The sequence below is a fragment of the Dermacentor andersoni genome, chromosome 8 (assembly GCF_023375885.2).
Source record: "Dermacentor andersoni chromosome 8, qqDerAnde1_hic_scaffold, whole genome shotgun sequence".
In the NCBI taxonomy this organism is placed as follows: Eukaryota; Metazoa; Arthropoda; class Arachnida; order Ixodida; family Ixodidae; genus Dermacentor; species Dermacentor andersoni.
In genome coordinates, this window is record NC_092821.1 from 4437843 (window position 1) to 4464955 (window position 27113).

The 27113-nt window shown below is 44.4% G+C and overlaps 1 long non-coding RNA gene across 1 annotated transcript in view; it reads left to right on the forward strand.

Moving 5' to 3' along the window:
* Positions 1-27113, forward strand: part of LOC129383631 (uncharacterized) — a 44520-nt gene that overhangs the window by 15669 nt on the left and 1738 nt on the right. The window contains exons 2-3 of the long non-coding RNA XR_011896217.1: positions 13202-13290; positions 13448-13773. This is a non-coding gene — a long non-coding RNA (uncharacterized lncRNA). The remainder of the gene's footprint in view (positions 1-13201; positions 13291-13447; positions 13774-27113) is intronic.

The window sequence follows — 27113 nt, forward strand, 5'->3', positions numbered from 1 at the left end:
AGCGCGCGCATTAGATCCCATAGATGAGATGAATATTTACAATTATTATTAGGGTTATAAATATATTCGAGTGCTGATTGCCGTGCTATCGTTTGCTAACGAAGCTTTCCCTCAAGTCTAAATATTTTAAGGCAGTTTGTCGTGTGCGTATCATGGCCACGCACGCTTATATCGCCTTCCGTTTCTCTACCACGGGATGCGCTTTAAAACCACGGCGCTGTAATTTTGCTTCAGAGACTTTCCTTCCCTCCATTCTTCTCCGCCCTTAAACTGGCTCTCTTAACTACTACACACAGAACAAAGCAACAGCGCGCGCATTAGATCCCATAGATGAGATGAATATTTACAATTAGTATTAGGGTTATAATTATATTCGAGTGCTGATTGCTGTGCTATCGTTTGTTACCCAAGCTTTCCATCAAGTCTAAATATTTTAAGGCAGTTTGTCGTGTGCGTATCATGACTACGCACGCTTATATCGCATTCCGTTTCTCTACCACGGGTGCGCTTTAAAACCACGGCGCTGCAGTTTTTGCTTTTCTTTTCTTTCTTCTTCTCCGCCCTTAAACTGGCTCTCTTAACTATACTACACGCAGAAACAAAGCAACAGCGCGCGCATGAGATCCCATAGAAGAGATGAATATATATATATATATATATATATATATATATAGAAAACTATCAGTCATAGCTCTCGTAGTATAGCCCTCTGGGCCGTTTCCTTCTTTTTTTTTGAAAGTAGTCCTATTAGGGTTATAATTACACGAAGGTATTTCACCCTCATCAGCAGCAGTCCTTGGTATAGTTATTCTGGCGGCTAGCTTCCCACGCTATGCGTGCCGCCATCGCACCTGGTTAAGCTTTTCCTAGACGCTAGAGTTATGCTTTGTCCGCGCAACCTTGAGCGATCGGAAAGCGCGTTTCCCCCTCTTGGCCGGCGGAAAAGGGAGGCTTCGTTCCGGCCGCGAAGCTCTCCACATCTCTGTAAGGTGCCTTGTGGATGTCTCGTGCTGACGATGCCCTCTCGGTGAGCGCATATTCCCCCCCCCCCCCCCCCTCATCTTTTAAGAGGTTCAATACATACAAGCAATTGTCTCGCAAACCAGATTTTTTTTGTTTGTTTTTTAAGGGAATTTTCCACGTCTCAGTAATTTCTCTCGTCGTATTCGAGTGCTGATTGCCGTGCTATCGTTTGCTAACGAAACTTTCCCTCAAGTCTAAATATTTTAAGGCAGTTTGTCGTGTGCGTATCATGGCCACGCACGCTTATATCGCCTTCCGTTTCTCTACCACGGTTGCGCTTTAAAACCACGACGCTGCAAGTTTGCTTCAGAGACTATCCTTTCCTTCCCACTTCTCCGCCCTTAAACTGGCTCTCTCAACTACTACACGCAGAGACAAAGCAACAGCGCGCGCATTAGATCCCATAGATGAGATGAATATTTACAATTATTATTAGGGTTATAATTATATTCGAGTGCTGATTGCCGTGCTATCGTTTGCTAACGAAGCTATCCCTCAAGTCTAAATATTTTAAGGCAGTTTGTCGTGTGCGTATCATGGCCACGCACGCTTATATCGCCTTCCGTTTCTCTACCACGGGATGCGCTTTAAAACCACGGCGCTGTAATTTTGCTTCAGAGACTTTCCTTCCCTCCCTTCTTCTCCGCCCTTAAACTGGCTCTCTTAACTACTACACACAGAACAAAGCAACAGCGCGCGCATTAGATCCCATAGATGAGATGAATATTTACAATTAGTATTAGGGTTATAATTATATTCGAGTGCTGATTGCCGTGCTATCGTTTGTTACCGAAGCTTTCCCTCAAGTCTAAATTTTTAAAGCAGTTTGTCGTGTGCGTATCATGGCTACGCACGCTTATATCGCATTCCGTTTCTCTACCACGGGTGCGCTTTAAAACCACGGCGCTGCAGTTTTTGCTTTTCTTTTCTTTCTTCTTCTCCGCCCTTAAACTGGCTCTCTTAACTATACTACACGCAGAGACAAAGCAACAGCGCGCGCATGCGATCCCATAGATGAGATAAATATATATATATATATATATATATATATATATATATATATATATATATATATATATAGAAAACTATCAGTCATAGCTCTCGTAGTATAGCCCTCTGGGCCGTTTCCTTCTTTTTTTTCGAAAGTAGTCCTATTAGGGTTATTATAATTACACGAAGGTATTTCACCCTCATCAGCAGCAGTCCTTGGTATAGTTATTCTGGCGGCTAGCTTCCCACGCTATGCGTGCCGCCATCGCACCTGGTTAAGCTTTTCCTAGACGCTAGAGTTATGCTTTGTCCGCGCAACCTTGAGCGATCGGAAAGCGCGTTTACCCCTCTTGGTCGGCGGAGAAGGGAGGCTTCGTTCCGGCCGCGAAGCTCTCCACATCTCTGTAAGGTGCCTTGTGGATGTCTCGTGCTGACGATGCCCTCTCGGTGAGCGCATATTTCCCCCCCCCGCCCCCTCATCTTTTAAGAGGTTCAATACATACAAGCAATTGTCTCGCAAACCAGATTTTTTTTTTTTTTTAACGGAATTTTCCACGTCTCAGTAATTTCTCTCGTCGTATTCGAGTGCTGATTGCCGTGCTATCGTTTGCTAACGAAGCTTTCCCTCAAGTCTAAATATTTTAAGGCAGTTTTCCTAGCCTCTAAAGCCGCTCGAGTTCGCTCTTCTCCTCGAGCGGCCATTTTTCCTAGAAAATATGCCTTCCAACTACTCGGAACCGACTATCGCGGACAACATGAGTCTCTTTCCACGTAAGTGTGAGGCTCGGAGCAGGAGCTGTGGCGCTTGAAAGTAGCCTGGGGCCTGACGAACCAACCGACTGAGCTATCTTTCCGGGCAACATCGAAGGGTCACGAGTTCAAATCACCTGTTATGTTCCTTTTTTTTTTCGCCCCATTTCTTTTTTTTTTCTTTCTTTTAATGCCTTTTCCTTTATTTTATCACTGTACGGGAACCCTCCTAAAAAAAAAAGAAAAAAAAGAACGATATATATCTTCAAATATGTATGGCCTCACACTCACATGTGCAGGTCATAAATACCAGGTTCTGTAGCCGAGTGCCATCCATGCGGTATAACCGAGCTCAGATTGGTCCACCTTGACTGACCAAATAGGGCACCACTGTAGGTTAAATGAGGCGTACAACTCCTGCGGGACCCGCCGTGGTTGCTCAGTGGTTATGGTGTTAGACTGCTGAGCACGAGGTCGCGGGATCGGACCCCGACCACGGCGGCCGCATTTCGATGGGGGCGAAATGCGAAAACACCCGTGTACTTATAATTAGGTGCACGTTAAAGAACCCCAGGTGGTCGAAATTTTCGGAGTCCTCCACTACGGCGTGCATAATCAGAAAGTGGTTTTGTCACGTACAACCCCATAAATTAAATTTTAATTTAACTCCTACGGGGACGGTAGAGTATCCGTCTCCAGTGCAAGAGGACCGTGATTCAAATCCCGGTGCCGCGCTATTCTCCACCGGAAAATACAAAAAAAAAAAAACCGTGTGTTGAGAAAATTGCACAAACAGGCCTGGAGTGCGGACTGATCCCGGTGACCAGAACCGGTAACACACTCTCTCACCAGAGCAGGATTGGCCACCCTGGTGCAGTACTTGGCCACAACCTCCTATATGAATACAACAATCGAACCCCGGCCCTCAGTCCCCAGCAGCCGCGAAGCAACTGACCACGGCGGCGGTCAGATCTGTGACGCTGCAGAGGGTGCTAAGAATACCTGGCTCCGGACAGGCCGCCATTGGAATCTGAAACTAGCAACGTTTAACGTTAGAACGCCATCTAGTGAGGCGAGTCTAGCAGTGTTATTGGAGGAATTAGAGGGTAGTAAATGGGATATAATAGGGCTCAGTGAGGTTAGGAGGACAAAAGAAGCATATACAGTGCTAAAAAGCGGGCATGTACTGTGTTACCGGGGCTTAGCGGAGAGACGAGAACTAGGAGTCGGATTCCTGATTAATAAGGAAATAGCTGGTAACATACAGGAATTCTATAGCATTAACGAGAGGGTGGCATGTCTTGTTGTGAAACTTAATAAGAGGTACAAAATGAAGGTTGTACAGGTCTACGCTCCTACATCTAGTCATGATGACCAGGAAGTCGAAAGCTTTTATGAAGACGTAGAATCGGCGATGAGTAAAGTCAAAACAAAATACACTATACTGATGGGCGACTTCAATGCCAGGGTAGGCAAGAAGCAGGCTGGAGACAAGTCAGTGGGGGAATATGGCATAGGCTCTAGGAATAGCAGAGGAGAATTATTAGTAGAGTTTGCAGAACAGAATAATATGCGGATAATGAATACCTTTTTCCGCAAGCGGGTTAGCCGAAAGTGGATGTGGAGGAGCCCGAATGGGGAGACTAGAAATGAAATCGACTTCATACTCTGCGGGAACCCTGGCATCATTCAAGATGTAGACGTGCTCGGCAAGGTCCGCTGCAGTGACCACAGGATGGTAAGAACTCGAATTAGCCTAGACTTGAGGAGGGAACGAAAGAAACTGGTACACAAGAAGCCAATCAATGAGTTAGCGGTAAGAGGGAAACTAAAGGAATTCCGGATCAAACTACAGAACAGGTATTCGGCTTTAACTCAGGAAGAGGACCTTAGTGTTGAAGCAATGAACGACAACCTCATGGGCATCATTAAGGAGTGCGCAATAGAAGTCGGTGGTAACGCCGTTAGACAGGAAACCAGTAAGCTATCGCAGGAGACGAAAGATCTGATCAAGAAACGCCAATGTATGAAAGCCTCTAATCCTACAGCTAGAATAGAACTGGGAGAACTTTCTAAGTTAATCAACAAGCGTAAGACAGCGGACATCAGGAACTATAATATGGATAGAATTGAACAGGCTCTCAGGAACGGAGGAAGCCTAAAAACAGTGAAGAAGAAACTAGGAATAGGCAAGAATCAGATGTGTGCGTTAAGAGACAAAGCCGGCAATATCGTTACTAATATGGATGAGATAGTTCAAGTGGCTGAGGAGTTCTATAGAGATTTATACAGTACCAGTGGCACCCACGACGATAGTGGAAGAGAGAATAGCCTAGAGGAATTCGAAATCTCACAGGTAACGCCAGAAGAAGTAAAGAAAGCCTTAGGAGCTATGCAAAGGGGGAAGGCAGCTGGGGAGGATCAGGTAACAGCAGATTTGTTGAAGGATGGTGGTCAGATTGTTCTAGAGAAACTGGCCACCCTGTATACGCAATGCCTCATAACCTCGAGCGTACCGGAATCTTGGAAGAACGCTAACATAATCCTAATCCATAAGAAAGGGGACGCCAAAGACTTGAAAAATTATAGACCGATCAGCTTACTGTCCGTTGCCTACAAAGTATTTACTAAGGTAATCGCAAATAGAATCAGGAACACCTTAGACTTCCGTCAACCAAAGGACCAGGCAGGATTCCGTAAAGGCTACTCAACAATAGACCATATTCACACTATCAATCAAGTGATAGAGAAATGTGCAGAATATAACCAACCCTTATATATAGCTTTCATTGATTACGAGAAAGCGTTTGATTCAGTCGAAACCTCAGCAGTCATGGAGGCATTACGGAATCAGGGTGTAGATGAGCCATATGTAAAAATACTGGAAGATATCTATAGCGGCTCCACAGCCACCGTAGTCCTCCACAAAGAAAGCAACAAAATCCCTATAAAGAAAGGCGTCAGACAGGGAGATACGATATCTCCAATGCTATTCACAGCATGTTTACAGGAGGTATTCAGAGGCCTGGAGTGGGAAGAATTGGGGATAAAAGTTGATGGAGAATACCTTAGCAACTTGCGATTCGCTGATGATATTGCCTTGCTTAGTAACTCAGGAGACCAATTGCAATGCATGCTCACTGACCTGGAGAGGCAAAGCAGAAGGGTGGGTCTGAAAATTAATCTGCAGAAAACTAAAGTACTGTTTAACAGTCTCGGAAGAGAACAGCAGTTTACGATAGGTAGCGAAACACTGGAAGTGGTAAGGGAATACATCTACTTAGGGCAGGTAGTGACCACGGATCCGGATTATGAGACTGAAATAACCAGAAGAATAAGAATGGGTTGGGGTGCGTTTGGCAGGCATTCTCAAATCATGAACAGCAGGTTGCCACTATCCCTCAAAAGGAAAGTGTACAACAGCTGTGTGTTACCAGTACTCACATATGGGGCAGAAACCTGGAGGCTTACGAAAAGGGTTCTGCTGAAATTGAGGACGACGCAACGAGCTATGGAAAGAAGAATGATGGGTGTAACGCTAAGGGATAAGAAAAGAGCAGATTGGGTGAGGCAACAAACGCGGGTAAACGACATCTTAGTTGAAATCAAGAAAAAGAAATGGGCATGGGCCGGACATGTAATGAGGAGGGAAGATAACCGATGGTCACTAAGAGCTACGGACTGGATTCCAAGGGAAGTGAAGCGTAGCAGGGGGCGGCAGAAAGTTAGGTGGGCAGATGACATTAAGACGTTTGCAGGGACAACATGGCCACAATTAGTACATGACCGGGGTAGTTGAAGTATGGGAGAGGCCTTTGCCCTGCAGTGGGCGTAACTAGGCTGATGATGATGATGATGATGATGATGATGATATATACTTGTGACCTCCGCATGCAAATGGCGATGGTTCCATCCCTAATAAATGTTAAAAATTATTTGAAATGAATTTTGTCATGAGTCGTTAACATTGTTTACTTGAAAGAAAAGCAATACTGAGATATCATTCACGTGCATTTTACACGCCATTGATAAGACTGACGATGGGGTCGCTGATGTCTATAGGTCTTTTTTCAGGGTAAAAAATCACGCAAAGCAATTGGAAGCGATGTGAAAATACAGCAACTTATTCATTCCCTCGGCGTTCACTCTCTATGCCTTTATAAATATTTGTTAATAGCTACCTCCTTCTCTTTGAAAGATATCATGAAATTTGTCTTCTTCATATATTTAAATACATTGTGTTTGTGCACAGTATTTACAGTGTAATTATAAACAGTGTTGAAGTGAGCAAATACGGGTGAGGCACCCGCCACTGCTGCTTCTAATACGCTTGTGCTCCTATTGTCAGAATATGCAGAAATCATGCGAAAGTATGAATTAAAAGTCATGGGTGTCTGCGCGAGAATTGGTGCACTTTCTGTTTAAATTTCATTTCACTCTCCTATAAATAACAATGAGTAAGTAACAAATGCTACGCAGACGATGGACCCAAAATAAATGAGTGCTACGGGAGTCCCGGCTCTAAAAAAGAAAATAGAAAAGGTATACAAAACATGGGCTAAAGCAGCGAAATTAAAAATGCACAAGGAAAACAAAGGAACGCGTGTAATACAATAGATTGATAAGAGAAAACAACAAAAATGTACATATATCAAAAAGCATAATTATGCACAAGAACATGTTATAGGGTATGAAACTATTTACAAAATTAAAACAATTTTTTCATGATAATTCATGTTTGAGTACATTCAAAGGTGGCAGTAGTTTAAGTGAATGTGGTAGGTCATTTAATATTTTTAATGCTGAGAACGAGGATGTCATTTTTCCATAGTTGGTGTTGCATTTAGGTAGTAAAAGGTGAAATTATGCGCCAACCTAGTGTGGTTGGTTTTAGTGAGTAACTTGCAGTCAGCTAATTCGTAAGGAAGCTGTTTCTTAAGTATTGTGAAAAAAAGAAAATACTTGAATGTTACTTAAACAAGCGAGAACCGGTAGTATACAGTGAGCCTGGAGTAGCAGGAGAGCAACTGAGTAAAAGGAACCGTCGGTGATTTGGCAAATCGCCTGGTTCTGTCTGTGTTGAATAGACGACAAGTGGCAGTTATATGTGTTTCCTTAGGAAGCAATATCATAGGTGATAGGACTATGAATGAACGCATAGTATAAAGATAATAATGTGTCTATTAAAAAACTGCACTTGATTTATTGACAACTCTTATGACGAAAGCACTTTATCTGTTTACCTAATGCAATGTGATTAGTAAACTTGAAGTTACTATCTAATTATGCCAAGAACGACACAAAGTCCGCTTCAGGAATAAGGTTTCTGTCTAGAGTTACTATATAGGGGGATGCACGGCACCATCCTCAGCTTTGTTTTAAATATCATGAACTGAGTTTTGAGTGTGTTTAAAATCAAAGCATTTAACTGACACCGTTCTACAACTTTAGCTAGTTCAATGTTCAGTTTATAGAGTAAGATTGTTTGAATTATCTGACATGGACATAGGGGTATCATCAGCATATCTTATTGCATTAAAAAGAATGAGAATATCAGGTAAGTCGTTAATAAAAATGCAAAACAAGAGGGGGTAAAACAAGGGGTATTGAGCCCTGTCGTACGTCTTGATTACTAACTTTCGACTCGGAATAAGCGCGCCCTAATCAGTCTATTTGCTCACGGTCACGCAAATTATTTTTTAGAAAATTGAAGCTGGACCTGTTATATCTAAAGATTCTAATTTGGTAAATAAAAACGCATGACTAGCGTTGTGAAACGCTCTAGTAAATCTAAAACTACTGAGCCAACAAATTTATCGCTGGTAATAAATAGAACACCTTACGGAATCAGTTCATTCAATAAAACCTAAGCTGGTCGAACTGCCAGGACGGGAACCAAAGTGCCAACATTTTAACAAATTAAACTTTGTTAGGTAGCTGTTTAATGTTTCAGAAATAACTTTTCGATAAGTTTCCTAATGGAGGACAACATAGATATTATGCGATGATTAAACATGACAGATTTATCACTTTGTTCAAGAACAGGAGTTTTGTGGTCTTGAGCGAACTAGTAAAGGCACCGCATTTAAATATTAGAATAATGCTGCTCATTGTTTCCGCAGTAGAAGGGGCAACACGCTTTGAGTGATAGGCAGAGACATTATATAGACGTTGGCAAGTGCACTTTAGATTAAATATAGCAGATCAGACCTCATCGGCTGAAACGGGAAAAAGAATGTCTGACTGCGACGGTTACATGAACACAAAGAGGCTATCCAGCTATTACTGTACACTTCATGAAAGTAATTACTAAATCTGGAAGCTATACAAGACTATTCAGTGCAAGTTACATATTATTAAGCTATTATATCCATGGTTCTACTAGCCTGGGGTGTATCCAAATGTCATTTAAAAGTTGTCATTTGTTCTCAGCATTATTATTAGCCATGCAGGATCCTCTCATACTAAAGCCCTTGTGATTTTTCCGTAGGTTGTTCAACATGGTACTGTACTTTTTTAGTTTGATGTGCTAGACTTACATTGAGCGCCTGTTTATTAGTCATCCTGTAAAGATAATATTTTTCACGTATACTGGTTAACATAACACACCTTTTGTAATCCAAGGATAACGTAGAAATTCAAACTTTTTTTGCATGTGACGTATATGGTGCAAGCGTACACAGCTTTCAAGAAGAATGAGCAGACTTTTTCGAGAGCCTTTTCAGGATCCCCTAAAGTACTAATTGATGAGCAGAGTGAAACAGTATTGTATCAATAAAGTTATCTCGGCGGAAGCTGCAAGCTAAATACCTAGTGTCATAGTGAGGCTTTTATATGGCTAAGGTAATAAAAATGGAAAGGTGATGTGTGATAGACATGTCAATGACATCTGCACTTTGAGGCAGTGCGATATTGCTTATAGCGTGATCAAGAACAGTATTATTTCCAAAAGCGGAAAATTGAGTAGAAATAATTAAAGACTGGAACCCAAATCGCTACTTGATATAACTTAACTTTTATTAGTATCCATAGAATTAATTTTGATATCGCCAACTATCAAAATATGTTTATATTCAGCTAAAATTTTATGAAGAATTGTGAAATGGTTGTGCAAAGAATGAGGAATAGATGAAGATGGGGAGCGATAAATGCAACTAATGATTATACCATTGCCATTACTAGAAAGCGACCGGTTAGTTTGGTCCACACTGATTCACACTTCGATGCGTTTAGACCTACAGTCGTACTTGATTTTAGATGATCTGAAAATAGTCGAACCGCCATGCCGATCCGAACTACGTGACAATATCTGGATTGAAACCACCGCAAACCATTTGCGTTGCAATCAGAAGAGCCAAGGCGTTTCAAATGCACAAAAATGAAAAGGAACGACCAAGTGAATCAATCAAGAGAGTAATGCTATCTTGGTGTTTCTATAAACTTCGCGCATTGATGTGTGGTAATGAACAGTTTGAATCAACGATCCACAATTTTGTTTCCGCCGTGAACAGCAATGCCACCTAGGGGTGTTGTCTAGAAGAGATTAGGAAAATTACAAACATTCAGATTGATATACAGGTAAAGATGCGCAGATCTGACTCGGCACTTATCCTGAATACCTTGCCGCCATTAGTCTTGCGCCCTTCGATATGGCAATTCTCGGTCCAAAGGCAAGGGCATTTAATTTCCTTTAGGGCGAGTGCTTTGCTAAGTAGACGTTTGTCAATGATCAGTTGTTATTTGAGGTAAACAGCTATGTCCTTATTTCAAGTCAGACCTACCTGAGACGTACGCAAACAAGCTCTACGAGCTTTCTGAAGGAATTCATTTTTAGTGTCACGCGAGCAAAAACAAGCAATGATGCTCTTTTCTGCTGTCTTGTTGGCACCACGGCAAACTGCGTCGATGTCTGTCGATGAAAAGGGCATTCAATATCTTCAGCAATTGTGTTCAAGATGACAGTGCAGTGCTCGCCCTGTGTACAGGTGATGCTTTTGATTTCAGTGTTAATCAGCCGGCTCTATTGCTGCATGTCTTCATTCCTCTTGGGGAACGCTTCACTTTCGGCCCTCACATCTTTGTTTGAATTCAGCAATGCAGCGACAGTCATCCGTACTTTATCATATTGTTCACTCATGTAACGCACACTGTCACCCAGAGACGTAAGGTTCCCAAGACCCTGGTCATCAACCTGCTTTGCAATTTTAAAAGAAAGGTTTTGAACAAAGTTATCAAGTATATTATTCAACAGTGATTCAAGCTGCTCAAATTTTTTCGGCAGTTCAGCATTTCAAGGCATGTTTAAAGAATTGGCCATACCCGAAGGATCACAAGTGAGCAGCAGCCGCAGGTAGATGCACAAAATGGCAGCAGTCGAGAGCTACGTTGATTCTTTTTGTCTCCCTGAAGCAAGGCAACGCAGGCGCAGTGGCTCCCAAGCGGAGGCGCCGTAGGCAGCACGTGCAAACAGGAGTGCAGCTGCACGCGGAAGAAAGCTGCAGTGTAAAGGCAGATATTCAGAAAAGACGTGCTAATTCCGGCAAATACTGCTCAAAAGTACTGCTATGCAGTAAGCTATGAGACACAATAAGATTTTAGGTGAAAAATGTGAGGCAAGTCAAAAGAAACAGCAAATGATGTCGGTGAAAAAAGCTCTAGTATTGACACTGCAGATGCGCGGGGGCGAGGACTGTGCCCCCCCCCCCCCCCCCTGCCCGCCGGAAATTTGGGAGGATGCTGAGTATCCAAAGCCCTCCTGCCCAACCACCGTAGTCAGTGCCTATGTAGTTCGTCATTGTTGTACGCTCTGAAATCAGGTCTATCAGGGTGTAAGCGGATTATATGAAGCTCATCGAGGTGCTGATAAGTACTAATGATGTCGGCGACGGTTGTGGGATTCGGCACTACAAGGGAATTGAATGGTAGAACAGGAAGAAAGGTTTCCTTTTGTGACGCTGAAAATGCCCCGCACAGGTAGAAACCGTGGATAACCACAGAATACCTTAAAATGATGAAAAAGACAACAGTCCTTTATAACTCGTTTACCCAAACCAGGGCAGCGGATGACGTTGCACAAGTTAAAACATTCCGAAACCAAACTGTGTCGTTTCTTGGTCAGGCGAAATAAGGATATACGGAAAAACTGTTCGATAATGATTTATTAGGGAGGAGCGATCTTGTGTAGCAAAACAGTAAACCAAATTATAATTCCAGCTTCAACTGCTAATAGTGTGCTTAAACTTTCAGTGGACAATGAATATGTGAGTGGATAAAGGCGTAGGTAGAAGATTTCAATAATTACTTTGTGTATCTGGTTGATGCAAATGTTGATCTCATCAATGCGAAATGCCTCGACTAACGGGTTGTTTCCAGTGCCTTCTTCTCACCAAGTGATTCGAATGATACCAGGAAAACCGAACTGAAACATTCCATTATTAAGGAATAATCACGACGAAATGGTGGTAAAGCCTTGTGGCTTTATGTAACGGAAGTACATCTCTCTTGTTGCGGTGCGAAGTAAAGCCAAAACACGCAGACATTCGGTTTGTATCTTTCATTATTTCTGTAAGCTTCAATTTGTGTATTCTGGCATCATATTACAGAAATAACATATGTTGCCTTGAATAGTTCTCCAAGTGACGTGTGACCACGAGTGACGTCACTGCACAAACCCATGTATGTGGGCGCACTAGCACGTCGAGTGACGTCACTGCACAAACCCATGTATGTGGGCGCACTAGCACGTGTACGTCACTCTTCGGCGTGGAGTGCGGCGTCCGCTAGGTGAAGGACAAACTGCGTTCGCTTTGAAATTTCAGATCTCTCTGTGGCGCGTAGCGCTGTAATACGTTGCAGACACGAGCGTTATCGCGTATGTATCCTCTGCGCTGGTCGGCTCAAACGGGATGACCTATTGAGGGGCCCTTTAACCTAATGTTGTATAATGCACAGTTTTCTGCTGTTGGTAATTATTCCTTACCAGCTTTGCATTTCACATATTTTTTCTACTATGAAGCGCTTGCATCTCTTTCAACAACAGCTATATTGTGAAGGTTGCGCGGATAGAACACCTTGATCCGATCTTTAAGCCATTTCGTATAACCCCCTTCCCCAGTTGTACGAAACGTTGCTCCTCTGACAGTATAAAGCAAGTATTATGAAAAAATAATTGTTTGAGGTTGCAGCTAACCGCATTTAAACGTAGACAGCCTAAGTACTCAACACGAACAAGTTTCAAATCGTCTGTACCTAAGGCCTGTTGAATTAATGGTTGTGAAATGCTGTGCAATACCCTCCCGCATTTATTAAACAAGGAATCTGAATCAAAGTATCTATAGTTAAACAATGCGAACTTTGTTATCTTGTGTTTGTTTTGTCAAGGTTCTGTTTTTTTTTTGCCTTAAAGTGCTTTCACGCTGTTTTCGTTTCTATGTTCTAGTGCAGCACTGCCAAGCCTCTGTAGGGTGTGTCGGCCACGCCTCGCCTTCTCGCCGGCTTTTTGCCAGTGCATCCAACCTGCTTACGAAGGTAAATAAAGATATTGTATTCCAATAAAGTGAGAACTCTTCATTCACTCTTTCTCGCACAGTGATACATGCTGTCATGACCACGTAAATGACCGATGGTTAGGGTAGGTATGGAGCTTCTCCACGTCTTCTCCTCGCGGCGCACTTTCACACTGCAGGTAGACTGCGGCTGACTAGTCTGCAAAGGAGCTGCCGAAGGGCTCACCCGCTCACGGGCTCTCTTGAAAAGAGAGAGGTGTCACGCGCACGATGGCGCCAGGGCCGGCAACACGGCGAGCAACGCCAGGAGCGGCGCCGGCACACCCAGCAGCAGGTGGACGATCGCAGACACGGACGCCCATAGTGGCGCCGCCTACCGCCGGAGTGGCCACGCAGCAAGCAACCAGAGTTCAAATGCCGGCAATACCGGGCTGCCCCGCGGGCCTGGAATACCTCACGGAGATCGACCGCCTAATCGTCGTCCAGTCTGTAGAGCTCTTAAATAGTACGTGTAGCTCTCCACTGTGGACGATTCGCTAAAAGGGTGCCAAATAACAGCACGTGAGGTAAGAACAGACAACCACCATGCCTAACCACGAAGTTTCAACAGCATATATAGCTCTACCACTTCGGAAGAAAAACACGTGAACATGGGATGGGAGCATGGGTAGAAGGAAAACAAGGATGTAAACAATCCTATATGAATGATATTTCCTTCGCAAGGAGTGAAATCGCAAGAAAAGTTCGCCCACAAAAACCGACTCAACTGAATGTTGAAGGCTTCAGAGATTATCCGGTGTGCACCAGTCATAAGTTTGGCAACATGACGTAATATTAAACAAGAAAGATGGTTCGCAGGCACATTCAACGCATTGCAATGACCAGTGGCTAATTTTATCGCCTTACTTGAGTGTTTGCGGATACGGTCATTCGCGCAACGCCTCGCTTGTTCGACATAATGATGTCCTCATCAAAAAGAAATCCGGTAAACGACGTTATAACGGCAACTAAAAACTGCTGTCTATGCTTTTCTCCGCAACTTTTTTTATTGTCGGTGCTAAGGTTGGGATATTGTGACGGACTACAAAGATTGTTTGGGGAAGTGAACAACCCTAACGCCTTAACTCTTGAAATATAGCTCATCTAATCTGATCTCTAGTGTTCATATCCATGCCTTTGTTTTTTATTGACTCCTTTGTTACTTGGAAATGCTTACCTATTGGTGGCCTTAGTACCTTACCTTACACATGAATTTCAGCTTCTGAAATCAGCCTAGTTGGCGATCACAATTGTGAATTTTTGACATTTTACTACGGTGGAAGCATATACCTCGCTGTCGTTTCTTTGCTTCCGTATGGTACTACGGTCGCTTTTCAAAAAGTACTTTAGCAAACCGGAAAATTTGGTGAATTTGTATACCAAGGCTTGGAAGTGCTTTTAGCTTCACCTTTAAGGGTGTAAAGCGATAGCACTCACAGATACATGACTGCTTCTCACGCTTCCCGGCAACGGCAACTTATGCGACCGCAATGTTTACCGGAAAACGATGGCGGCGAATGGTGGGCGCGAAAGCGGGCTTTCTTGTAGAAGAGCGTCTTTTTTGCGTAGGCAGATCCCCGAGAAATTGAACAGCCACGCCAGGAGAATGAAGCAATTTTATTGTTTTGTACTTTTAATATTAGGTCTTAGTAGTTTTGACATAAAAGGCATGCATCGTCGGTTATTGTTCCGTTACATTTCTTTGTGGGATGCCATTCTCAATATTCCGGATGATAACTTTGTCTAGATGTAAGACAAGGTATGAGCAACTTTAGTGATAGAATAGAATGGCAATATAACCAGCACATAGCGCATAGCATAAAGGAAGTATACGTAAAAATGTTTAGGATAATTTTTCTCTAAGGACAACTGCAAAGGCGCCAACACAGGATTTTCTGAGACACCAGGCGCTTAACTTTATCCAAAACTGTTTTTTTCTTATTTTTAGCTCTGGCCGTACGCGAAAGCATGGTCTCCGACCATTTCTTCTTGGCTTTTATAAATGAAGAAAACGTTTTAAGTCCTAAACTACACAAAATTCTTTTATGTCAAGCTCTGGCACGGGGCCCGAATGCTACTGATCGCTTCACCTGCGCGTCCGCTAGGTTACGATCACATGACGGTGATAGGTCTTAGAAGTTTTGACATAAAAGGCATGCATTGTCGGTATTTTGTTCCGTTATATTCTTTTTGGGATGCCATTCTCAATATTTCGGATAATAACTTTGTCTAGATGTAAGACAAGGTAACGGCAACTTTAGTGATAGAATAGAATGGCATAGAAAGTTGACAAGTAGGATGGATAGAAAGTTGACAGTACGGATGCAAAGAGAAATTGATCGCGCGGTACATGCCAACTCCAGTGACCTAGCGCTTGTTCTGTGCACGAAGTCGGCAACCCGCTAATCCGTAGGTAGAAGTAACTCTAAGGCCACTCCAGTACTTTAATACACATTTGGGATGTGTTAACGCTAACCACTGAGATATCGCGCAATCTTCGCACTTGGGAACCTCTTACACGCTTTTAGAGACTACTACTTTGGCAATGGTTGCGACTGGGCGCCTGTTTCACAGGGCACAAGAGGCAACGCTGATATTGCAATGTTGTTGTTTGCAGCATAGAGCACGTTTTGTTCTTGAGAAGATCACGATGTTCACGGTGAGAGCTTGCTCTTATCGCGCAAATCAAAGAACGCAAGCAATTGCTAAAATTTGCTGATTATACATGTTGCGCCCGAAGGGTTTCAGACACAAGATGAAATGCACGAGTGCAAATGCCAGGTATCGCAAGTAAATATTGCAGCGATGCAGCGGGCGCTTGCTAGACATGGGGCAAAGGAAGACAGGCATCTGGGCTTCGCACGAGCTGGATTCCATCTTTGTCTCTGGCTGCACTGCTGTAGTAAATATATAGTAATTGCTTCCTTTGTCTGTGTCTGTCCAAACATGTTATTTCGGTGGAGGTTAGCGATTCCTGTTATCTCCACGGGGATACACAACGGTCGCTACATCGAGCGCGTTGTCATGCCACCCGCAGACGAGACTCCGTCAGCATCGGCTACGGCTGGTTACTTTTATCCAGTCGTGACGCTTTCCCACGCTCGCGACAAAGGTCTCTCTTCTGGCTTTGACGTCGAAGAGTGGATAACGCTTTAAGAACGCGCTAGCACTAATAACAGATGGGATCCAAACATCATGCTCACTAACGTCGTTTTTTTACCTGAGTGGCACCGTACGCGTGTGATACCGAGCACATGAAAACAAATGAATATGCTTGGATATTTCCAAATTTAACTTAGCGAAATGTTAACTTACGCATTTGTTCGCGCAGCCAATGCAATAGCGTCCCTTGTGACGCGTGTTCAGAGCCCCACAGAGCCGTATTTCTTGTACATTTCTTGAACTTATTGATTGGCCGAATCTGTCATCATCATGCCGCTCCTATGCTGAATTTATTAGCTTAACACTAGATTACAACCTAACCCAAATAGTCGATCAACACACCCGTGGCCCCAATATCCGACATTTAGTATTAACTACCGCACCTGATACCACCTGGCCCATTGCTTACATTGATGGCTTGAGCGATTGCAAAATTCTTCAAGTAGACATTATTATTCCACAATCTTTCTATCAGGCTCAGAGTGAAAGTATTAGACATTACAATAGAGCCGACTTTAAAAATATTAATGCTGAATTGGCTATCTTTCTTAGTGAAGAGTTTCTGCCTTTCTTTAATTCAAGATCGGTAAACGACAGCTGGGAACTTCTGAATGAAAAATTAATAGATCTGGTAAAAAATTACGTGCCAAAGATCGTTATAGCAAATGGCAGATCTAATCCTTGGTTTACTAAGCACCTTCGAACATTAAGAAGCAAGAAGACGCGTCTGTATCGGGCGGCCAGATGGGACAATCAAGCCTCATCTTGGACAGCGTACAGTGATTTTATAAAATTTTACTTTCAGGAGCTATGCGCAGCCAAAGACGAATATTTCTCACGTGATCTGCCATCTCTTTTAATCAATAACCCCAGAAAATTCTGGCAACTCATATCACCAGGTAACACTGTCCGCAATATTGTGCTACATGATGACGGCGAAAGCCCTTTGCCTGACGCTGATTGTCCAGTAGCGTTTACCAATTTTTTCACATCTGTTTTTACACAATAAGACAAGTACTCTCCACGAAATTACCGTCCCATCTCATTAACATGCATCTGCTGTAAACTACTGGAAGATATCATAGCATGGCATATCTACCGCCATTTAGAATTAAATGAATTGTTTTAGTTTTAAGCAGCCTGGATTCAGAAAAGGCTTATCTTGTGAAACTCAGTTGCTCGAATTTACAACAGAATTACATTCCAGCATGAATAATAAACAACAGACTGACTGTGTATTCTTAGATTTTTGAAAGGCATTAGATCGTGCCGCTCATTCTCGCCTCATTTGAAAAATATCCGCACTTCGACTGGATTCATTAACTTTATCTTGGGTCCGAAACTTCCTCTCCTTGCGGCAAAAGTTCACTGTTGTTAATAACCACTCGTCGCTTATTTCTGACGTTACTTCTAGCGTACCGCAAGACAGTGTCCTTGGTCTTCTTTTTGTAATTTTCAATAATGAGCGTCCACAAAACATATCATCGCACATAAGGCTTTTCGCAGACGACTGCATTTTATACCATACGATAAAAACATCTGATGACCATATAGTATTACAGAACGACCTTAACCTTGTCAGTTCCTGGTATAGTACATGGCAGATGACTCTGAACTCAGACAAATGTAAACTTATGTCCTTCTCGCTAAAACAATCAAACTCTCGCTTTTCTTACGTCCTAAATAACACCGCTGTACCTCCGACATCGTCCTACAAGTACCTTGGCATTGAACTTACCACTCATCTTTCCTGGAGTACTCACATAACAGCTCTCTGCGCAAGAGCTTCAAAAACTCTGGGTTATTTTCGACCGAACTTGCGTAAATCTCCTGCTACAGTTCGTAAATTAGCATATGATACTTTTGTTCGCCCACAGTTAGCATTTGCGTCATCAGTGTGGTCACCACATCAAAATTATTTGCTTCATATGCTAGAATTAATTCAAAACAGAGCATTGCGCTTCATCACAAGCAACTACGACATAACTTGCAGCGTAAGTAAGATTAAAGCAGATATCTCGTTCCAGCCAATTGAAACTCGTCGCATGATAAGTCTTCTTTGCCTTTTCCATAGATACGTTCATGCTAATTGACCTCATGTGTTGCCGCTTGAAGTACCAGCGCGTGCGTCACGCGGCCTTAACAATAGCCATAGTTTCTAGCGCATATTCAGCAACACACTGTCATTTAACGCATCAGCACTGCCACGTGCGATAACAGTATGGAACAGTCTTCCTGATAACATTGCGTGCTTAACAAATCGTGACGCCTTTCGCGAAGAATTGCAAAGCATCCTGTAGACACATTGTATAAGGATGTTATTGACCTGCTTTCCTTCCCTGTTTCTCACACTTGTATTTTTGTATTTTTTGTGTGTATGAGTATATTACTGTGTTTACGCTGTCTAAAGCTTAGCCTAGACAAACATGTTTTTGAACTTTGCTTTACTTATCTTGTGACTGCGTGTATTTATATTTATATTGTTTATTCCTGTTGAAGCACTTACTTTGTGTCCCCCCTTACCCAATGCCATTAAATGGGCCTCTAAGGTACTTTAAATATACATATGAGCCGTCTGAGCTTTTTACCGCAAAGCTAACGACAAGATGTCTGGAACAAAGCGGCCCACATATTGAAGGGTATCGCAGACGACGTCTCCAACTTACTGGTTTCCGGCAAAGTTTCTACTATTGACACCATCATCAAAGAATGTCGCCGCATCGAACAAGCTAAGGGCCGACGTATCTCGCCACACATCGTGCGCCTGCCATGTAACGCTGTCACGTCGACAGGTGAGGAACATCCCTTCCAGCGAATCCCACGTGACAACGTAGCTTCTGTCGTTTGCCCTGAGCGTTAGGCCGCCGTATAGGCGGCCTATCCGACAAGAATTAAAAAGATATTTGTATTATCTCCGCGTGCTCATCGACCTACGTACCCTGCATGCAGTACTTCACTCATGGCCCTCATCGTCGCCGGCACTCTTTTACCACGAAAGCCCGCAATTCGTCTCAATGGCACATCAATGACAACAGGCACATCTGCTTCCACCGCTGCCGCATTGGCCACATCGCTCGTCAATGCTGCAACTATTTTTACCCGCGTGTCCGACTTAGAACAGTGCTAATTTCTGTAACTCTGCACATGATGCTCCCGATGCTTCCTGCCAGAATCGTACTGCTTCTGACGTCTCTGCTCCGAATCATCACTGTGGCCGATTGGCGCCATACCGACGTCGTCAGTCTCCTTCAACCCAGCCCCTTTCGTTCTTTGTCGCCATCCATTTGTCCCCTTATCCGCCCAGAAAACAAGCAAATGCAGCTTCAAGAAGTGAAGATGCGATGTCGATCTGGTCCTGCAATCCACCTATTACTTTCTGCATGAACCAGAACCTTCTTGAAGTTGATGTCGAAGACACTGTTGTCACTGCGCTGATCTACAAATGTGCCCACCTCTCCAACATGAGTGCCGCCTCCGGAAAACGAATTAAAAATCCTTACTCCTGCAAAAACACGCGGCGTCCGCGTTGCTGATGGCAGTACTGTTACTGTCGTCGGTATGCGCAGAGGCCACGTACGCATCACCAGCCGCCACACTGCTGTCTTTTTTACCACGATATTCTATTGCCCGCACGACCTCATTCTCTGTCTGGCTTTCCTTTCTGCGTATTCGGCTTTCACTGAGTGCTCCCGCTGCTCCCTGCGCCTAGAACTATTCTTTCGGATACTTGTGGTGCAACGCCCATCCGCTTAAGCCCCACCAGCTTTGTTGGACGGCTGCCCAAATAATTATCATACATCGAAGTGCCGACTTCTCCGTGTGTTGCTGATCTGTAGTATCTCGATGCTCATCTGCCAGACATTCCACTGAACTAGGTGGTCACCGTATTTCACACAGTTCTGGCTATCACGGCCAACGCATTTGCATTCCTGTTGTAAAATTTTGTCTAAAAAGTCAAATTTAACACACGGAATTTGCCTCGGCCAACTTGATCCCTGAGATTACCATCACGTGGCGCCTTTCTCATGCGACATTTTGTCTGAGCCTACCAGGTCTCTTAATTCTGCCTCTTATACGGATAGCAAGATAAAGATAATGATTGCGATGGGCATACTGGCACAAGCCGAGGACCTTTAGGATGTTTGTTTTCTTACAGGGATATTTTCGGCTTTCACAATTGTGCCTCACGCCAGCTGCTTGCTGTCAAGCATCGTTTTTTTACTGGCGATGCTGCTCAAAGTCACGGTATACCATATTGAGTATCTCTATCGGATCGCCCGTTAATCAAAACTGAAGTTAACAAAATGCTTGGCAAGAACATCACGGAATCTTCTATGAGCCCATGTGCGTCTCCGGTAGTATTGGTTCAGAACAAGGACGGGACATGGCCATTCTGTGACTACCGCCCTCTGAACAAAGCCACCAAAAAAGGAGTCTACCCGCTGCCACGAGTCAAGGACGCCCTTGACTGTATCTACGGTGCCAGCTATTTCTCCTATATGGCCCTTCAATCGGTACAGTGGCAGATCGGCGTCGACGATATGGACGGAGTAAATACCGCATTTATAACACATGATGCTCTTTTCCCGATCAATTTATGCTCTTTAGCTTATGTAATGCGCCGGCCACTTTCACCCTATGATGGACTCCTTGTTTCAGCGGTTAGACGACGTAATTGGATTTTCAGCAACAATATACACTCCCGTTGAACGTCTATCAGCCATACTTGACGTTTTTCTTTAGTGAAGGCTGCAACACATCTCATAGAAATGTCGTTTCAGCCCCAGCCAAAATGCAGTTTTCGGCTGTCTTGTCGGTGCTTCTTGAGTACATCCTGACTCAGACAAAATTCGTGCTCTCCGAAACATTCCGGTACCGAATCACTCCCGATCATCACCCACTTCGATCCTAAAGCCCCAACCTAATGGCGTATGGACGCCAGTGGTAATTGTGTATGCCTTCTCCTAGCCCAGCGACAGCATGGCCACAATCGCGCGATCGATTAGGCCAGCAGCCTCATGTCACCAGTAGCGCGCAACTATTGTATTACTGAACGGGACTACCTTGCAGTTGTTGGGGCTGTTGCCGTGTTCTGTTCTTACCTCTACAGCCGCCTGTTTTCCGTGGTAACTAACAGTCATGCTCTCGGCTCGTTTTCCTCCCTCAAGGATTCCGCGGGTCGGCTTGGTCGCTGGCCTTGGGAGCTCCAAGAGTTTTCATGCTCTATGATTCACAAATCTCAACGCCGACACCAAGACGCGGATATTTTGTTCGTTAACCCATTGACTGCTCTGGCGTTCCTGACATCGACAATGCCGTTTAGGTTTTCGTTGTATCACAGCTCCCCTGATCCTTATGAGCAACGTCGCGATGCCTCACTCAAAGCGCTCACCCAATGTTTCGAATACGTGCCCGACGATTCCTTACGCCTCTACGCTCTCCGGGATAGCACTGTGTGCCGTCGTAATGTTCATCCCGGAGGTCCCAATCTCTTCCTCTTCATCCCAAGGCACCTGTGTACGACCGTTCTTATAGAACGTTATGACGCGCCCACCGCTGCACATCTCAGCGTGTCTCGAACTTAGGACAGAGCACGTCACCGCTTTTTTTGACCCCGTCTTGCACTTCTTTGTGCGACGATATTTCGCAGCATGTGAGACATGTGAACGCCACATGAAGGCATCCTGCTTCCCGCTACACGGTAAAAACATCTAGGCTTATATAAGCGTTCGTTCGCAGTTTTTTTACACGCCAAATCTAAGCATGATATTTCTCCACGCTTGCCAATCACGCATGCTTCACGCTTAGTAGGCGTGATACTGACTCCTGTTCCCACGGTTATTAGGGCGCGACGAATCTCCACGCTAATGGAGACTGCCCGAGGGGGCAAAGGGGATGAGGTGTTGAGCATGCCGCATGCCCCCTCGCCCGTTCTCAGTATGTGTTGTACCTACGAAGACACCGCCCTATGTCATTTTGGGCATTTGGGCTGCTTCTCTGAAGGGAGCTTTGCTCACCAAGCTCTTCGCAGTCATCTTTGACTTCTGCTTCGCTGTTGCAGGCAGTGACGAACCAAGACACTATCATAGTGGCAGCATACCGGTGAATTAGAAGCTCAATGTGCTGCTGCGAGATTGCGCAAGACGCCCCCGCCGGTAACACAGACTAATCCACTAAGAAGGGGCTTTGCTAAGCCCTGGCAGATTTCAACAACGCCAGGGAATGTAAAACGAAAACAAGCCTCTTGGTATCTCCTTGCACAAAAACACGAATGCCCTCTCAACCGTGCTTGCGGCGCCCGCGTTCGAAGATAGCAAGCCTTGTGCAGGATCCGGACGTCAGGACAGAATTTACCGCAATCAAATCTTCATTCTATTGCACTCTTTCTGCAATTGTTGGACCAAAATACCTAATCAAATTCTTTTTCACTGGAAGCAATTTCTAACAAAGGCCAATTTTTAGGCAGCAAAAAAAAAATGTGACGCACATATTTCTCCCGGTCAAATCTTTTATTCATAATATTGATTCCCAGAAAATGTGATACAATGAAACGATGATGTTTGAAAACAAAACTTGCAGAGTTAAAGCATTTTCAGCTCGCTAAGAAAGCTTAAGCCTTTATATGAGCCTATTTAAATGAGCAACGCAGTGAACAAAACCTTTATTCTTGTTTGCGCCCGTGCTTGTTCTTAGCTTTATAATTTTTTGCACAAAAACTGGCCATTTACTGCCGGATATGTTATATAATACATACAATAAAGGCATAGGCACATCACTAGTGCATTTTCTAGGGATGTGTCATCACTGATTTCAATGCTTTCCTGCTCGCAGCCGCAGATACGAAGCCTTGCTTACCCCAAGCACTGCCAGGTCTTACAAGCTACATCTGAGATTTCTCCTACTGACTGCTCTTAAAATGTTGCAGTTTGGCAGTTTTTTTAAGTAGGTCATAGGAAAAAGAGACTCAACTTACCGCAGTAATGACGACATGCATTGCAAGGCTTGGTCACAAGAACGCTTCTCAAGTGACGTATGAAAGCTCAGAATATGTTAGTACTTTTTATATCATCAGAAGGAACTATTTCAATTTTTGTTCATTTTAATCAATCCTAATTACGAACTTCGCTTTCAAATGTAACCAGAAAAACAAGAGAACAAACTGTAAAACGCATCTAAGTGAGACATATAGCAGTAAATAACTTTATTCCCATCATGCTCTCAATAAAAATAAAGTTATAAAATTCGAGGGCGACTGGCAACGCATTAGATGAAACGTTTTAATACCTAATCCAAAATTCGCTAGAGAAACGTACTTACGCCTAATTCCAAGCCCAATGGAGATGGAAATTTTGACGGGAATGACATTCCACGTGAACTTATCCAATATCAACTCTCACTGCGGACATAAATAGGTTTGCAGCTGGAAATGGAGCGCTGCAAGGGGCAGAGTATCTTCATGTGCGTTGAATACACTCACACTTCCTATATTTAAAGCCCAAAATGTAAAATATGCGGAGCTACACTAGATAGATATCCTAATTTAGAGTGCAATTCAAGTTGAATATAAAGTAACACTTGTGGTTGCAACCTCACTTGCAGCGCTTCTGAGATGCAGGTTACTGTCACTCGAAAAATAGCTGACAAAATTACGAAGTTTCACTTCATAGGCAGCCGTATACTATGAGCAGCATACGCGACAACTATGCGGCGTACACGGCATACCACATTGATGCGCCACCAGCAGAGTTCTAAATCATGAGAAGAAGCACGGTGCAAAATGCACACTGACAACTCCCAGCTAACCACCCTTGGCCGAGGCGAAATGGCAGCGGGCAAGAAGAGAACCGTGAGCTAGCGAATACAAAATAGAAACACAAGAAATTCTGGGAATTTGGTACTTCATCACACAAAACTGAACAATTTAGAGGAATTCAACAGTCCTGAGCTCAAACTTTTTAAAAAAGCATTAGACTCACTACTCCCTATTTAGATCAAGGCTACTACACGCGTAAAAGGTTCCCGCTTTCCAATAAATTCACCATTACGGCAAGTTTTGCACATCATATAAGCACATAGCGTAAATCAAATGAGAAATAGGCAGTTAGCCGCCATTTAATAAAAGCGAATCATTACTAATGTTCTTTCCTATATGTTTCAATCATCCACGAATGGCAGGTGAGGGTGCGCAACATATCCATTATCCATATAGCAATGGTGCTCTGGAGTCATCAGATGGCTGTGGATTCTGTCTATGGTGATGTGGGTGCCTCGACCCTTTCCGCACAAGACCATAGTGATAGACTCGCAGGCTGCCTGCCGGGCCTTTGCGCAAGGACTAGTGACTGCACACACACTTCCAATTCTCTCCTGTGTCCCCCCCTCCCACGATACACAGGGTGCGTATCGTCTGGAGTCCTGCACACGCCTCTCTCCATGGTAATGAACGCGGTAATGCGGTAGCCCGAGGTCTGACTGGCCGGGCACCATCGGAAGAGCTGTCCAACCCAGACGACGCACCGCCAGAGCCCGTACAGTACACCGAGACGCTCCAGTACTATCGACAAAGTAGCCATTACTATCCCCCTCCTCATCCTTCGCTTAATAGGGCAGATGGCGCTGTCTGGAGGCAACTGCAGACCAATTCCTTTCCTTGTATCCACATGCTACCTATCTTTCACCCCTCCCTATACTCTTCCTATTGTCCCCACTGTGGGGCCAAACCCACGGTGTATCACTCCACATGGGAATGCCCTAACCCTTCAGGTGTTCCTCCTATACCAAACCCTACCCTTTCCTCTTGGGAGTCTGCGCTCCTCAGCACAAGCCAGCAGGAACAGCAACTGCTGATGCAGCAGTCGCGTATGGCAATGGAGCCCCGGACTGAGGGCCCCACTAATCGAGGAAATTTTCTACTTGGTTTGCGAAATAAATGTTTGTTCTCTCTCCCTCTCTCGTAAAGTCTAATATACTCGGCACAGTGCACAATGTATGCATGCACCACCCGCGTTGTACGATTGTCTGTAGCAGTGAACACGGCCATGCACACCAACTCTGACAATTAGACCGCAGGCTCTGTGCTGCAAGAACGAACGTTCCATGTGGCAGTCTGCTGGGAAATCCACACCAAAAATGGCCGAGCGCAGCCTTCAGAACACCACGGTATCCTTCATCCTCACCCCCCTAAACGTTTCGTATTCCCCGCAGGGCAGTGAGAAGGCGCCGAGCGTTGTTATTGCACATTCGGCGAAGACCACGTGACATATCACGGATCCCCTATTCGGATTTTTATATGCGTGATGGAAAGCTTCCGCGCGAGCGCTCCGCCGGATGGTAAGCGTGTGATTTGCGTTTCTCACGCGTGCGCGGCTCGCTCACGCTCGCACAAAACCGAAGCATAGCACGCAGTCTTGTCCTCACGCTGACATGAAGGAATGCCATGCATATTTTTGGTCACGTGGTGCTTGAAGCGTCATCTATGCCTCATTTAGAAGCGCGTCACGCTTAAACTTGCAGCTTAGCGTGAGAATAAGCGTGGATTTTTTTATAGTGTAGGTGCGTGCACCAACTTCAAATCCCGGTAGAGCCATTTGATCGTGTTGGCTTGGATGTCCTTGGATCTTTTCTGGCATGGGCGTCGGAAAACATGCTGCTTGCTATTGCTTTTGGCTAGGCATCCAGATACGCGATTGCATGCGCTCTGCCAAGCGGCTGCGTGACAGATGTAGATATTGTACTACACAACGTCACTTTGATGCATGGAGCGCCACGTCAAATGCAACCAGACGAAGCTCATACCGTCTTATCCAAGGTCATTGATGTATCATGCACGTATGCTCTATCCAGCATCAGCGTACCACCTCCTACCTTCCAGACACCAACGGCCTGACCGAGCGATTGAACCGGACGCTCTCAGTCATGCTTAAAAATAGGTTTCTGCGATCATCGAAATTGGGACTTCGCTTTACCTTAAATACTTTGCTTTATCATTCTTCTCGTTATGACAACGCCGGCTATTCCGCGTTCTGTCTCTTATATGGCCGTGAACCCCCACCACAAGTAGACACCTTGCTTTTATCGATTACGACCTCTACAAGTGGTGGCATCACTCGAACTGACCACGCTCGAAAAGTGGAAGCGTCTCCACGACATCTGTCACCGTGACGTGCAGATTTTGTCGGGTGCCCTAGCGCTGCTCTCGAGCAGCTCTTTGCAAGAAACACCTGTCTTGTTACAGAGGCCCATATCGCATGGTTTGACAAGTCACTGATGTTAGCTACGAAGTCGTTCCAACCAGCCTCGCAACATCCTCCGCTTCGGCCACCTGTGATATAGTCCAAGTTGCCAGACGCGAGCACTAATGCTCTCTCCTTGCCCCATTTATCTAACGGGACCACGACGGCACTTTTGCCGCCGCGGATTGGGTTGTGATACATGTGCGAGAGCAAGCGGGTATAGTCGATAGTCTGATTGGCATTAGGAGAAACAAATAAACCTGGGCTGGCCATGTGAGGCGTAGTTTGGATTACCGGTGGACCATAGACTTACCGAATGGGCGCCAATAGAAGAGAAGCATCGCGAGAATGGCAGAAAACTAGGTGGCGTAATGCACATAACAAGTTTGCAGAGGCAGGTTCTGATCATTTG